Source organism: Spermophilus citellus, assembly GCF_964194105.1.
Source record: "Spermophilus citellus genome assembly, chromosome: 1".
NCBI classification, from domain to species: Eukaryota; Metazoa; Chordata; class Mammalia; order Rodentia; family Sciuridae; genus Spermophilus; species Spermophilus citellus.
In genome coordinates this window covers 263,647,074-263,664,465 of record NC_138182.1, presented here as the reverse complement: position 1 = coordinate 263,664,465, position 17,392 = coordinate 263,647,074, and positions in this window count along the sequence as shown.

The following is a 17,392-nucleotide window of genomic DNA, read 5'->3' as shown; positions in this document are numbered from 1 at the left end:
TTATTTAAAGGTTTAAAACACACAGAAAATTAATAGTATAACATAGCATACACATATTTACCCAGTAACCTGGCATTATTGTTTTTCAAATTTTTATTCAATAAATATTGTTAAAAGTTGAATTTTTAATAATTTTACCAGTATGTTTATCCTTTGTCTCTAGAGGCAACAAATATACTTTAATTAATTAATTAATTAATTAATTAATTAATTTGTTCTTGTTAGTTATACATGACAGTAGAATGTATTTTGACATATTATACATATATGTATATTTGACATATTATACATATATACATATAACTTATAATTTTTATAAGTTATACCCCATATATGTTGTATAAAATGTGGAATTACACAGAGGCAATCAATATATTTTTGATCTTTAACTACAAATATATGCCTTTGTGTCCTCTATGTCTTATATGTTTCAGAAAATAATATGATCATAAAATTTTTATTTGCTTTCATCGCTCTATACAGTATTTCTTTGATTTTTTTCTGTGCTGAGAATTGAACCTAGGGGTGCTTAACCACTGATTCATATCCCCAGCCCTTTTCTATATTTTATTGAGAGCCAAGGTCTCCCCGAGTTGCTTAGGGCCTCATTAAGTTTCTGAAGCTGGCTTTGAACTCATGATCCTTCTGCCTCAGCCTCTGGAGCTGCTAGGTTCAACATCTGTAGAGTAATCCATTATGCAGATATTTATGACCCCATTTTTTTCTAATTGTTTGCTGTAAATACTTCTATGGTGAATATGCTTGCATACCACAGTACACAGTTGAGCAGTGCTAGTATTCTTCTAGAATTCAAACATGGAATTCCAGGGTCACAGGCCTCTCACAGAAGTTAATAGCTTTACCTCCAAAGTGGTGATGAAAAGCATCAATGTCAAAGGCAAAAATAATCTTTCTGCTTTCATGTCCTCACTCATATCTTTAGCCCTTTTAAATTCTCTCCCCTTCCTTGTTTGCTTGATTTTAATTTTACATTGGCTCTTATAAAGTTCACTAAGATTGTTTAGTGAAAGAGATATTTGACTTTGGTCTTAGTTTTGGGTAGATGTTGATATTTAGCCATTGGATAATCAACCAAAATGCATATATTTACTTATTGATGCATATTTGTATTGACTTAATATCCTTATACATAAATATGCATTTTAAAATAAATAGAAAGTGAGCCGGGCATAGCAGTGCATATCTGTGACCCCAGCAGCTAGACAGGCTGAGGCAGGAGGATAGTGAGTTCAAAGTCAGCTTCAGCAATTTAGCGAGGCCTTAAACAATTCAGCAAGACCCTGTCTCTAAATATGTGTGTGTGTGTGTGTGTGTGTGTGTGTGTGTGTGTGTGTTCATATATATATGGCTGGGGATATGGCTCAGAGGTAAAGCACCCCTAGGTTCAACCTCTAGTACCAATAAATAAGTAAATAGAAAGTGGATCTTTAATGAGAATTATCTGTCCTACCCACTAAAACTTGGAACAACCAATCCTGAAAACCCAAATGCTGAATGCTCTCTGATAGGCAGATGCTAATTTGCAATAAGGAGAGGGGAGCAGGGAAGAACAGAAGTATTTTGGATTAGACAAAGGGGAATGAAGGGAGGGGTAGGGGAATGGGAAACGGAAGGAGAGTAGAATGAATTGAACATAACTTTCTTATTGCATGTATGAATACATGACCAATATAATTCTATATCATGTACAATCAGAATAATGGGAAATTGTACTCCATATATGTATAATATGTCAAAATACATTCCACTGTAATGTAAAACTAATAAGCACAAATAAAAAATAAACATAAAAAAGAACAAAAAATTTGGAATGACAGTGTACAGTCAGTCTCCAATTTATTCTTTTGTTCATTCAATCATTCATTTTTTTTCCTGCATCCTCTTTTGAATTCAATACCATCCATATCTCATGACATCTCTGTACCTTCCTGTTGCTATAACAAAATACCTTATGTTAGATAATTTATAAAAAAATAAAAGTGATTTTTCACAACTCTGGATGTAAAACATCCAAGATCAAGGCACTGACAGATTGAGTTCTGGTAAGAATTTTCTCTCTGCTTCTGAGATGACATCATGTCTCAGCATCCTCTGTCTGGAGGGGAAGAACATAAAATGTAAGCATCATAGAAGGGAAGAAAAGGGCAAAATCACTCTTTCAAGCCTTTTCTATGTCTCTTGTCTTATCCATGGGGGTGAAGCCCTTGTGGTGTAATTACCTCCTTAGAGGCCACTTTTAATACAATTGCATTGGGGATTAAGTTTGCAACATTTGAATTTTGGAGGGACACATACATTCTAATCATAGCACATACTAATTATCAATAAAATAATCATAACCTTGCACCTGGAGGCATAATACAAATTGAAGATGATTCTCCATCCTCTTTCTTCAATTACTTAAAGGTCATTTTAAATTTAGTGTGTTCAACAAGTGCATTAAAAAAAGAAATCTGCTTTTCTTTAATTAGCTCTTGACAATGTTGGTGACAGTACTTAAAACAGTATGTGACTTTTTTTCATGTCAGTTAAGTGTTCCTTTCTGATGAGAATTTTTAAAATTACATCATTCTATAGAGCCCTGTCTCTATAGAGGGAGCCCTGTCTCTATAGGCTCCGCTCGGCTTGTCTCCCCATCTAATGGGGCAGGATAACAGAAAAGAGTAAGCAGCCACATACGTGGTTTTTATTATCCCCTAATTAGTCTGAATAGAAAATATTTTATTTCAAATACCCTAGATGGAAATGAATTTAGCCTTTTTATAAATACCAGGTGCCACTGTAGGTTACTTAAGAACACTTTTGATTCATCATGAACTGAACGCATGAATTGGTCATAACAATTTTAAATATTTTATCTATATTCAAAATAAAAATTTGGCAGGGGCTGCAGCTCAGTGGCTCAGTGGTAGAGCACCTGCCTTGAATGTGTGAGGCACCAGGTTCAATCCTCAGCATCACATAAAAAATAAAGAAAGATAGATACTGTGTCCATCTACAACTAAAAAAAAAAAAGCATTTAGGCATGCATCCAATGAGAAAATATGCAAAATCTATTCTGAGAGGTATAAAAATAACACCTAATAGTAGGAATAAGAAAACTCCCAACGTTTATTAAATGATCTTCCATGGCAGGCACTGTAGTAATCTCATGAATTCATCACAACACCTTAGGATGTAGATGATATTGCTATCTCCATTGTACAGAAAAGGAAGCTGTTTCTTTGTATAAGTTTATACAGCTACTAAAGGACATATCTAAGATACAGATCTATGTGACCCCAAAGACTGTTATCTCCTTCTTCTGCTTGCCTTTAAATTGAAAATACCCAGAAAACATACCTGTTGACTTATCTAAAAGCTATAACATGTTGAATGTAGTGATGCCATGAAATAAACTGAACTTTTCAGTTTTATAATTGAGGAAATTGATAGAGAGAATGTCAGTGATGTGGACTAAATTCTCCACAAAGGTAGAGGCCTGACTCCACTGCATATTGAAGGGGTTAACATATGTTACCCTGGCACACTGGCTCAGTTAAAGACACTTGAAAAACATCAGGTGCAGAAAGGTCACTCTGACCTTAGTGATATTTCTTAAAAGTAGACCACAAAATTCCCCATGTAAAAGACACCTTCCCTGTACTAGAAGGAAAAGTAAAATCTTCATCTTCAAAGAATAAAAGTCAAAATCAGAGAATTCTGTATAGACTATGTTAAAATAATTCACCTTTTAAGCCTTCCATGTAATTTAGTTGCTTGCTTACAGCTGTGTCCAATCTAGTATTTAGTGACTAACTATAGCTGCTTCTTTGTGTCTTCCTTTCTCTATGAAGAAAGGCTTCTGTAGTACTTGAAACTTAAACTATGTTTTTTTTTTTCCTATTATTCTATCAATTTAACTTTTGGTTCAGCTGGGACCCTAAGAGAAAAGAGAATGAGTTTTTTTCACCCCTATAACCTATAGTACAAAGTATATTTTTTATGTAATATTTCTTCTACTTCCACTTTGCCTTTATTAATTTAATAGAATCATGCCACATACTTGATTTAGCTTACAATTTTATCTGCACAGCCTTGGTCCTTCCATTCTTCTGACTACAGTACTCCCTCTGGTTTGGAGATGGCCTTTCCTTTTTTTTTTTTATGGTATTCTAGCTTAAGTGATTATAAATCATGGTTTTCCAGCTCCTGCTGAGGTACAGGCAGCCATGTGATGCATACTGGGTAATCAAAGCTCCATTATCCTGGTCATAGTGATTAGACCAGAAATGGACACAAAGCCCAAGACAAATAGATTCAAAGAGTTTTTATATAGGCATTAGAGAAAAAGATTTTCTCCTTATTCAGTAGTTTCTGACCTTAGTTGATATAAGTTTAAAACACTCTTCAGGGATTTACTCCAATAAATAAAAATAATGTAAAAACACAGAGATAAATCATGCTGAAAATTAGGAGATGATAAGTGGATAAGGAAGGATAGAGAAAGAGAGACAGGTATTTAATAATTCCTGATAGAGCTCCTTTCCCTGGCTTTCTCATTTATTGAGGGGAATTGAATGCATTTTACTTAATCTAGTTTGATTAAAAGGGTTGTAATTAGGATATCTGGCTATAAATTTGAACTTGATGAAGACATAATTTATGCTTATTGTTTATTTCTTACTTTCTACCACTGTTTAAAATGCCTTTAAGGAGGAAAGGGTAAGGGCAACAGACTTGTTTTCTAGTATTGTTTATAAGTATTCAATCCAGTGTGTTTTGTCAAACAATACTAGAAAGTTACAGTTCTTCAGCTTGTTTCACTTATTATTAAAACCAGATGCCATGTATGATTACATAATGGGATAATTATTATGGGAAACAATGATTAGGAGTAATAACTATATTAGTGAATTATGAATTGGTTATTTTGCTGCCTTTTCCTGATCAAATTAATGTTTCTCCTTATATAAAAATAAGTTTTGATTTTGTTCTTTAATGCTGCTAATATGCTATGTATATTTTTTCCTTTGTATTCAGAAATATGATTTTTGTTTAGTTTTTTAAAACTTTCTCATATTTTTATGAGAACATAGTATTTCTCAGGCACAATTATGCTTCACTCAGGAGAGAAGAGACACTTTCTGAAGGGATATTGGTGAATATTGAACTGTTTATGTGGATTTAATGCTTAATACCTCTCGAATACTGTTATCAACATAAATAAATGGTATAATTCTTTTATAAAATGGGTCGTTATTAAACAAAACAAATATTTAAAAAAGGCACATTTATACCAGAAAATTTTAGAAAACGTATGTAAAGTAGGTGATTATTCCACATTTAGGCATTATCTAAGTGATGTTTTCTGAATCTACTTTCCACAATTGCTGAAAAGTAAGACTTAAGATCAGAGAAGCACTGCACATGGTGAAGCAAGTTATGATCTCAGCAGCTCTGGAGGCTGAGGATCATGAGTTCAAAGTCAGCCTCAGCAACTTAGAAAGGCTCTGAGCAACAGCAAGACTCTGTATCAAAATAAAATATAAAAAAATATAAAAATTGCTGAAGATGTGTCTCAATGTTTAAGTTCTCCTGGGTTCAATCCCTGGTACAAAAAAAAAACTAATAATAATAAATCAAAGAAGCATCTGCTTTATATCATTATTGATATTTATTTGTAATTTACTACTTGTTTTGAATATCCTACTTAAAGTAAGCAGAGAATTGTTTTATTGATATATCTTATTTATTCTTCAAAATCCCTATGACATAATATAGTTTGTGACTCTGTTTTAAAGAAAGAAGATGATATTATAGAGAACTGATAATTTGAGATTGACAGAGTCCAGCTAGATGTGAGGTCTCTCTAATGACCCCACATTTAACCCCCAAACAACACTGTGGTCCAGAGTTTAATGTCTTCTTTTAACTACCATTGTAGAACCTAGGTTTACTCATAACTTCTCACCATATTTGGCAACTAAAAAGGCAGATATTTTCTATCTAGGCACTCTACCTAATTAAATAAATCATTCTCCAACATTCATATAGGTACAAATGTATGTGCACATGGAATGGTGAATACTCATCCTTAATATGTATTTTTAATTTTTAAAAATGCATATCAAAGATTTCATCACTTGTATAGGAATAAAAATTGTGACATTGGCCATTATAAGGTATTAAAAAATTCATGGCAACTTTTGAAAAAGGAGGAATGTTATTAACCTTGGTGTCTTGACCAAATTACAATTCGGGTAATTACATTTGTCTTCCCTAATCTTCTTTTCAACTTTCAATTGGGTAGTGTATTCTTAATGGATTTCATTACCCAGTCTCCCTTAGGATTTAAAATAGGACTTATCTTCCAAGAGTGGGTCCACTCTAAATTTATGTTCTTTGACTTCAATTGAGCTGTCACTAAGATTCTTCAATTCTATGTGTGTGTGTGTTTATTTCATTCTTTCCTTCTTGTTTTATTTTTTTGTTACTTTCTCATCTTCACTCTTCCAAACCATTTCCTTTCTGCTCAAGACCTGAGATACACATTTTAGCTAAGCAATTTTGAGCCTCATGCATGCGACACTATCCTGTGCTCTGATATACCACGGCCAACCAGGCATTGTTCTCTACTTTCCATCAGTTTCCCCTTTAGAAAATGCTGCTCTTTGACACTTGGGTAGGTGGATTCACCTCCTATTCACTGAGAAAAGTGAAAACCGTTCGGGTTGCACTTCCGCAGCCTCTCTTTGTGAAAGTGTCCTGCTGTGACCACACCCTTGCCTCCAAACTCCATCATTCTGTCCTTTCTGCTTCCTTCCTTTCTTCCTGGTTTTGAAGGAAGGCATGTGCCTGTTTTCTTAAGTCCCCTAGCCCCCTGTTTCTTCCCTTCCCTACTGCCATCTCTCACTCTTAAACCAATCACATTCTGTAAACAAATAAAAAGTTTTTTCTTTAGGGGGTAAGCAAAAAAAAAAAAAGTGTCTTGGTGTTGTACACAGTTGCTGAGGGCCATTACCAAGTAGGAATGACGCATTCGAAATTTCCTTGCCAGCGTACCCCATGTTAAATGACTTGCCTTGGAATTTCGCTGTTGACATTGCATGTAAAGTGACCTTGCTCAAGGAAGGCGGATCCGGGTTTAGAGCTGATCAGGTTTGAGGAAGTATCCCGGTCCTTGGGTTTAGGGCGTTCCCAGTTTAAGACCTTGGATTTTAGGGAAGTTCGATGTTGAGGATTATTGCTGCTGGAATTAGGGCGTTCCTGCTGCCTGAGCTCCCGTTGAGTTCTCGTGAGATTCAGAGAGCATTTTGGGAAGAAAGCCTCGTGGAGTAGGTGAATTGGGTGGCAGCAGAACTGGGATTGCCCCAGAACGTGTGTGGAGGCTGGTGTGAGTTCGGGAATAAAGAATTGCTGTTTGAATCTACAAAGCTGTATGGTGGCTCGTGATTCTGTGCCCAGCCAAGACTGCGGCATTTGGTGGCCCGTACGGGGAACGTCTGAAACTTGGAGGTAAGTGAAATTGCTCGCCCCTGAGGGAAGGCGAGAGAATGGGTGACCATTTCAAAAAGCAATGTGTTCTTGTTTTGATTTATTTCGTTTTTGTTTCAAGCTGCCTGTCCCTAGAAATTTCTCAGGCAAACTGGGAAAAATGGATGTCTCAAGGTTTGAAGTTTGTCAGCCCAGAGAAAGAGAAAATTGATACAGCGAATTTTTATTCAGTTTTTGTTTCATTCAGTTGCGGTTTTGTTTTGTGTTATCTTATTGGGTTGCGTTATTTTTATAGAAAATTAGAAATTAGTAAAAAAGAAACTGAAAAGGTGTTAAGCAGAGTGTTAGAGATTCAGACCATGGAGAAAGACATTTTAGATCAAGCAAAAGAGAAGGTCTCTCGAGCTAGTCCGACAGAGGAAGAAAATTTAAAGGAAAAGGGGTTATTAGGAAAAAGGCCACAACAAGAGGCTGTTACTAACTCCGTTTTATTACCAGAGGGCGTAATTCAACCAACAGCCCCACCGATGGAAACAGCTGAGTGGCCCTCGAACCCCGTAGTTGATAAGTGGGATCCTGAGACAGGACCTCAAAGATTAGCATGCCCTGTACTTGAACAGGTAGGAGGGCAGCGAATTCACCATGCTTTAGATTTTAAAACAGTGAAGCAGTTAAAGGAGGCTGTAACAACCTACGGTCCCCAAGCTCCCTTCACGGTAAGCATGGTCGAATCCATTACTAACTTGGACATGACACCAGCAGATTGGGCTAGCATGTGTAAATCTGTGCTAAATGGAGGACAATATTTGTTATGGAAAGTTGCCAATGAGGAATTTTGCACAGAGACAGCTAGGCGAAATGCAGCAGCCGGTTACCCTCAAAGAAATCTAGATATGCTTTTAGGAAAAGGACCTTATGAGGGTCAACGGCAACAAATTGAATATGATCCTGCTATATGCACAAATTGCTGCAGACGCAGTTAGGGCATGGAAGACTTTACAAGGACATGGAGATTCACAAAGTCAGCTATCTAAGGTAATACAGAGACCTAATGAACCTTACGCTGACTTTGTAGATAGGCTTATTCAAACAGCCGCCAAAATTTTTGGGGATACAGATCAAGCAATGCCATTAATAAAACAACTTGCTTATGACCAAGCGAATCGTTGCTGCAGAGAGGTTATTAGACCATGGAGACATGAAGACTTAAATACATATATTAAATTATGTAGAGATATTAATGAACAAGGGCAAGTCTTGGCAGCTGCAGTACAATAGGCTTTAGATGCCAGGCCAGAAACATGCTATAATTGCGAACAAACAGGACACTTTAAAAGGAGTTGCCCTGTAAGAGGAGGTTTTAACAAAACTAGAAATCAAAGGAATAGAATACCGGGTATTTGCCCACGATGCCGTAGAGGGAGACATTGGGCTAATGAATGCCGTTCTCAAACCACCATAGAAGGTACTCCGTTATCAAAAAACGGACAAGGATCAGGTATTTACCCACGATATCGTGGAGAAAGGCATAAGGCTTCATTGCCAAAAAACGGAGTGAGGGGCCCAATGCTCCGGGGCCCAAAACCACAAATATACGGGGCAGTGGAGGAACCCAGCAACACCATCAGGGTGGTGCCCAGGACACATTGTCCATTAAATCCCTCATCAGACAAACCCGAGGGAGCGCAGGTTTGGACATCTGCGCCTCTGCCAGAGCAGTATTAACTCCAGAGATGGGAGTTCAAATCATTCCTACAGGAGTAAAAGGACCTCTTCCCCAAGGAACAGTAGGCTTATTATTGGGACGTAGTTCATCTACATTAAAAGGACTTATGATAAGTCCTGGGGTAATTGATCCCAATTATGTAGGTGAAATAAAAATTATAGCTAGTTCTCCAGGAGGTATATCAGTAATTTCACCTGGAGATAGAATAGCACAGTTGTTAATAATACCCAGCCTACATAATAAGTTCTCTAGTCATAATGTAGAAAGAGGCTCCAAGGGATTAGGCTCCACAGGTGTAGATTGGGCTATGTTGTCTTTAAATTTAGATTCTCACCCGATGCTAAAACTAAATATTCAAGGTCACGAGTTTAATGGGCTACTGGACACAGGTGCTGACCTTAGCATCATATCTCGTCGAGAATGGCCAAAACATTGGCCATTACAACAAGCCACTCAAACGCTTCGAGGCCTAGGAGTGGCGACTAATCCCCATAGAAGTTCTATGGTATTAGATTGGAAGGATCCTGAAGGATCTGAAGGAACTATACAGCCATATGTTTTGGATCACCTTCCTATTAATTTATGGGGACGAGATGTCCTGGATCAACTAGGTTTGATGTTAACAAATAACATCAATTCTAATGCACCCACTACTAGGGCTAGACAAGGTGTTAAGAAAGAAAAAAGATTAGGAAAACAAGAACAAGGTTTAGCAGCACCAATTCAATTAGATCAAGGAACAGACAGACATGGGTCGGATTTTCAGAAAGGACCACTGAGACAATCAAAATTACTTGGAAATCAGAAAGACCAGTGTGGGTTCCTCAGTGGCCCTTGACTAAAGAAAAGATACAAGTAGCCCATGATCTGGTCAAACAACAATTAGCAGAAGGACATTTACAACCTTCCGTATCTCCCCATAATACTCCCATTTTTGTCATCAAAAAGAAATTGGGTAAATGGAGATTATTGCAAGATTTAAGAGCCATTAATAATGAGATGGTTATTATGGGACCTGCTCAATCAGGGATTCCTCAATTGTCTGCTTTACCAAAAACGTGGCATGTTTTATCTATAGATATTAAAGATTGTTTTTTTTCTATTCCAATTCATCCCGAGGATAGTCCACGTTTTGCATTTACTATCCCTGCATTAAATCATGAAGGTCCTGATGAGAGATATGAGTGGAAAGTACTCCCTCAAGGTATGGCTAACAGTCCAACTATGTGTCAAATCTATGTAAATAAAGCAATCCAGCCACTTAGAAATCAAAATCCTGAACTAAAAATATTTCACTATATGGATGATGTATTATTAGCACATAAAGATAAAAACATATTGCTGGAATGTTATGCCACACTTACGAACTTATTAAAAAATTATAATCTAGAGATAGGAATAGATAAAGTACAATTAAATTTTCCAATTAATTATTTAGGGGTTCTATTATCCTCAACCATGGTCCGTCCGCCGAAAATTCAAATACGAGTAGATCAACTCAAATCACTCAACGATTTTCAAAAGTTATTGGGAGACAAAAATTGGATAAGGCCTTATCTAGGCATACCAACAGGAGAGTTGGGACCTTTATTTGATATTCTAAAGGGTCCATCAGATCCAAATTCACCCCGAATGTTAACTCCTAAAGCTAGAAAGGCATTAAAAATTATTGAAACATATATGGAAAATATGCATCTAGATAGAATTGATATAAGTTTGCCTTTATTATTTATTGTAGTACCAACAGAAAATATTCCTACAGGAGTATTTTGGCAAGAAGGTCCATTATTGTGGATACATTTATCTTATTCTCCTAACACTATTCTTACTAGGTATCCTGAGGCTGTAGGACAATTAATACTCAAAGGAATAAGAGCAGCAAAGGGAGTGTTTGGAATTTCTCCCAATAAAATTATTACTCCATATACTATGGATCAAATTGATGAGTTAGCTAATGAGTTAAATACTTGGGCAATAATCATGTGTAAATCTAATGTTTCATTTGATAATCATTTGCCATCGAATCCTTTGTTGTCTTTTTGGTCTAAGCATCCTGTAGTTTTTCCTAAAATGACAAGGAAAACACCTATCATGAATGCTCCAAATATATTCACTGATGGGTCTAATAATGGTACAGCAGCTATAGTTACCCCTGATCAAACTTTTACATTTTTAGTACCCAAACAATCAGCTCAAAAGGTAGAGCTTAATGCAGTTTTACAAGCTTTTGTGATGTTCAAAGATTCTGTATTTAATTTATTTTCTGATAGTCAATATATAGTTAATTCTATTATGTCTCTTGAAGATGCTGGTAGGATTTCCCCTTCCTCTACTGTTTTTTCTTTGTTTTCCACTATACAAAGTCTAATATGGGACAGAAAAGATCCATTCTTTATAGGACATATTAGGGCATATACAGGATTGCCTGGAGCCCTTAGTTTGGGGAATGATTTAGCAGATAAAACTACACATGACGTACATATTTTCTCTACATTAGAAGAAGCTACAAATTTTCATAAAAGGTTTCATGTTAATGCTAATACTTTACAAAAGTGTTTTAAAATAACTAAGGAACAAGCCAGGCATATAATAAAACAATGTCAAAATTGTGTGACCTTTTTACCACAAGTTAATCTTGGAGTCAATCCTAGAGGACTGATACCTAACCATATTTGGCAGATGGACGTCACACACTTACCAGAATTTGGAAAATTAAAATATTTACATGTTACAGTTGATACTTCTTCTGGATTTTTGATGGGCTCCCTTCATGCCGGAGAAAAAACTAAAGATGTTATAGCTCATTGCTTACAAAATTTTGCCACTGTGGGTGTTCCTAAACAGTTAAAAACTGATAACGGTCCTGGTTATACATCTGCCTCTTTTAAACAAATTTGCTCATCATTTGGTATTACTCATATAACAGGAATCCCATACAATCCACAGGGACAAGGCATAGTTGAAAGAGCTCATCAAACTATTAAAACGTACCTATTAAAGCAAAAAGAGGGAATTGGTAAGGGGTATATATCCCCCAAAGATAAACTTAAAATAACCCTTTTTACTCTCAACTTTTTAAATCTGGATTCATCAGGACTTAGTATTGCAGAAAGACATATGTACCCAAAAAATCTACGTAAGCCTAAGGTACTTTGGAAAGATATTCTAACAGGACAATGGAAAGGTCCCGACCCAGTTATTGTCTGGAATCGGGGTTCCGTTTGTGTTTTTCCACAGGGAGAACAGCAGCCGATTTGGATTCCAGAGAGATTAACTAAAGCAATTTCTACAGAAAAAGAAGATGATTTGACTCAAATCCATAACAGCTGATATCCAGAGCTCCAGCTTGGCTATTCTTACATCTGCGACAGTGATTAACCACGGTGCTTTTTTCAATATCTATTTTGTTATTGCATTTTTCCCACATCGTAAAGTTCTATTTTATTTTTTGAGCTCATACAAACCTAGGTTAATGTTTTTCTGATCAGTTTTATTTTTTGACTGTGTTTTATTTTTTAACTGTGGAGTTCTTAAACATTGCAATTGAGATTTCACCTAGGTATAGCTACAAGGCCTTTATTTACTATTGTCTTATGTGTTGTATGTTGTGTGCACATTTCTGTTTTGTGTTGTATGTCTGTATGTGTGTATGTCCATATTTCATTTATGAGGAGCGCTCATGAAAAAATGGATCCGAATTTTTTTTTATTCACGTGATTTAAATGGTTTAATTTAAATTAGGTAAACAGCTGTTAATGATTGTTTTTAAAGGTGGTTAACGGATCTGTTTGCTTACTAATTTAAATTAGGTAAACAGCTGTTAAGGATTGTTTTTTAAGGAGGTTAACAGATCTGTTTACTTTCACCTTTCCTTTTCATTATATTTAATAATTCTGTTCAGGATAATGTCTCTTTAGCATCATTGCCAGAATTCCCATCTCCATCCCTGTGCCGGTGAAGACTAAGATAAAACCAAACTACAGCTTCTATGATAGCCATCACAGTAAACTGCATAAACTGATGCATCAATGAATATAACTCAACAAGTAATGCTCAATCAAGGACTTGATTTACTTTGGGAGGAAATGGACATATTGATAGACTCCTCCGATTTGAACTGCCTGCAGAACTTGCCTGGACTATATATCAGTTGCATGCATTGTGAAATATCGTCTGATGCAGCGAATTGTGGTACTGCTGGCATATCTTTGCTGATGGTGTCACCAGTGATGCAATTTCCTTGCCAGCTCACCCCATGTTTATTGTGGTAATGCTGGCATATTTTTGCTGATGGTGTCACCAGTGACGCAATTTTTCCAAAGGAGCCGTCAATTGGCTTGGTGTCGTGGCATTTCTGTATCTTCCTCCCTTCTACTAGTGATGGTCTAAAATTTGGGGGCCAACAGAGGTGAGGCTAAGAACCTCACACCCCCACTGGCACCAAGGCTAAATTTGGGGGCCAACAGAGGTGAGGCAAGAACCTCACCCCCCCACTGGTTCATAGGCCTATCCACAAGCATGGCTAAATGCTGGACCGGTAGTCAGTGACGGGTTGATCTGATTGCAGTGGATTCAACCTAAGACAGGAGGCTGACGCCTAAAGGTCAGTTTTCCCATGATGGGTAAGAACCATATGTTGAATTGGACAACCTACCAGGCACGGTCCTTAAGCCACATTGCTTGTTGTTTAATTAATCAGAAGGGGGGAGATGCTGAGGGCCATTACCAAGTAGGAATGACGCATTCGAAATTTCCTTGCCAGCGTACCCCATGTTAAATGACTTGCCTTGGAATTTCACTGTTGACATTGCATGTAAGGTGGCCTTGCTCAAGGAAGGTGGATCCGGGTTTAGAGCTGATCAGGTTTGAGGAAGTATCCCGGTCCTTGGGTTTAGGGCGTTCCCAGTTTAAGACCTTGGATTTTAGGGAAGTTCGATGTTGAGGATTATTGCTGCTGGAATTAGGGCGTTCCTGCTGCCTGAGCTCCCGTTGAGTTCTCGTGAGATTCAGAGAGCATTTTGGGAAGAAAGCCTCGTGGAGTAGGTGAATTGGGTGGCAGCAGAACTGGGATTGCCCCAGAACGTGTGTGGAGGCCGGTGTGAGTTCGGGAATAAAGAATTGCTGTTTGAATCTACAAAGCTGTGTGGTGGCTCGTGATTCTGTGCCCAGCCAAGACTGCGGCACACAGTCACATTTTCTTTTAATCTTTTTACCGCCGTATTCTGTTTCCAAAGTTTTCATCAATTCCACACAATATCATTTCCTCTCCTGCCATTCTGTGAAAACTGCTTTTCAGAACAACCAGCCAATTAAAAAAAAAAAGCCAATTTAAAATTGCAAAATCAATACCCTTTCTTAGCACTCAAAAGTCTTATTTCTCTGTTGACTTTAATATTGTTGACTGTTCCTTATTTATAAACTCTGTGTACTTTCAACTTCCCAAACATTCTGCTCAATTGATTTTTCTCCTTCTGCCTTTGTGACTCTTATGCCAATTTCTCTTCATTTCAAAAATTTAATGTAAGATCTTCCTGATGTTTTGTCGTTGGACTTCCTTATTTTCTGTGATCAATTTATTAGTGTTTAATTTTAATTAACTAGAACAATTGAAGGAAAATAACGGGGAGTGAGGAAAAAAGATGTACCTCTTGCGTACTATGTGCCAGCCATTGTACCTAATAACCTATATAAATAATTTTATTTATTCATAAGATCAAAACCAAGAATGTTAGTGATAGTTTACAGATAAAAAATATTAAGGCTGGGGTTGTGGTTGTTGCTCAGTGGTAAAATGCTTGCCTAACACATGTGAAGCACTGGGTTGAAGCCTCAGCACCACATAAAAACAACAAATAAATAAATAGATGGCATTGTGTCCATCTACAACAAAAAATATTTTTAAAAAAGAATATTAAGGCTGAGTAAAACCTCAACCACAAGATATGTAATTGCTACTGTTTTTTTAATTAATTTATTCAGCAATCCTAGAGTTGGATATCATTATTTCCATGATTTGTAGTTTTTCAGACAAAAGATGATGAGCAAGCCAACTAATGATTCTTAACTAATTTTATGATAGGTCTAAGGTACAAACATTACTATATCCAAGTCTAAAATTTATGTTGAATCATTACAACATTTTGTCTTAACGTGCATTCCTCTGTCATCTACACCTTCAGTGATGAAATCTCTCAGGAATTTTCATTCCACTTCTCTCATAAGTTATGTTTATATAAGGTAACCTGATATTATTACATATTTAACATAATTAAATAGGCTAAATTTTAAATCTTCTGGAAAAACTCAATTCTGTATAAGATATCACTGAGTTTTTGTGTCCCTCACAATGCCTTGCTTTTTATATCAATACTTGCATTTCTATGTTTCATTCTTTCTCCTCTAACTTCACTCAGGAACTCATGACCATTTATCACTGACACAAAGAACCAGAAAAAGAGTTCAGTGACAGTGAGCTAAGAATTGGGAATACTTAGTGATTTAAAAATACATATAAGTGGTTTAAAAATACACTTACCACATCATAGTGTGATAAGCTGGTAAATTCCAATGATACTTACAAATAACTTATGATTAAAACATTGTTAAGAAATATATTGGGGTAAAAATTTGTTCCCAGGATGTAGACTCTCTATTTACCTCTTTTATTGTTTCTCTTGCTGAGAAAAAACTTTTTAGTTTAAGTAAATCCCATTTGTTTATTCTTGTTATTAACTCTTGGGCTATAGGCGTCCTATTAAGGAATTTGGAGCCCGACCCCACAATATGTAGATTGTAGCCAACTTTTTCTTCTATCAGATGCAGTGTCTCTGATTTGATATCAAGCTCCTTGATCCATTTTGAGTTAACTTTTGTGCATGGCGAGAGAAAGGGATTCAGTTTCATTTTGTTGCATATGGATTTCCAATTTTCCCAGCACCAGTTGTTGAAGATGCTATCCTTCCTCCATTGCATGTTTTTAGCCCCTTTATCAAATATAAGATAGTTGTAACTTTGTGGATTAGTCTTTGTGTCCTCTATTCTGTACCATTGGTCCACCTGCCTGTTTTGGTACCAGTACCATGCTGTTTTTGTTACTATTGCTTTGTAGTACAGTTTGAACTCTGGTATCGCTATACCTCCAGATTCACACTTCCTGCTTAGAATTGCTTTTGCTATTCTGGGTCTTTTGTTTTTCCATATGAATTTTATGATTGCTTTATCTATTTTTACAAGAAATGCTGTTGGGATTTTGATTGGCATTGCATTAAACCTGTAGAGAACTTTGGGTAATATCGCCATTTTGATGATGTTAGTTCTGCCTATCCATGAACAGGGTACATTTTTCCATCTTCTGAGATCTTCTTCTATCTCTCTCTTTAGGTTCTGTAGTTTTCATTGTATAAATCTTTCGAGCCCTAATATCCAGAATATACAAAGAACTCAAAAAATTAAACAATAAGATAACAAATAACCCAATCAATAAATGGGCCAAGGACCTGAACAGACACTTCTCAGAGGAGGACATACAATCAATCAACAAGTACATGAAAAAATGCTCACCATCTCTAGCAATCAGAGAAATGCAAATCAAAACCACCCTAAGATACTGTCTCACTCCAGTAAGATTGGCAGCCATTATGAAGTCAAACAACAATAAGTGTTGGCGAGGATATGGGGAAAAGGGTACACTTGTACACTGCTGGTGGGACTGCAAATTGGTGAGGCCAATTTGGAAAGCAGTATGGAGATTCCTGGGAAAGCTGGGAATGGATCCACCATTTGACCCAGCTATCGCCCTTCTCGGACTATTGCCTGAGGACCTTAAAAGAGCGCACTATAGGGATATGGCCACATCAATGATTATAGCGGCACAATTCACAATAGCTAGACTCTGGAACCAACCTAGATGCCCTTCAATAGATGAATTGATTAAAAAAATGTGGCAGCTATACACAATGGAGTATTATGCAGCACTAAGAAATGACAAAATCATAGAATTTGCAGGAAAATGGATGGCATTAGAACAGATTATGCTAAGTGAAGCTAGCCAAGCCCTAAAAAACAAATGCCAAATGTCTTCTTTGATATAAAGAGAGCAAATAATAACAGAACAGGAAGGAACAGCATGAGGAAAAGACTAACAGTAAACAAAGACGAATGGGAGGAGAG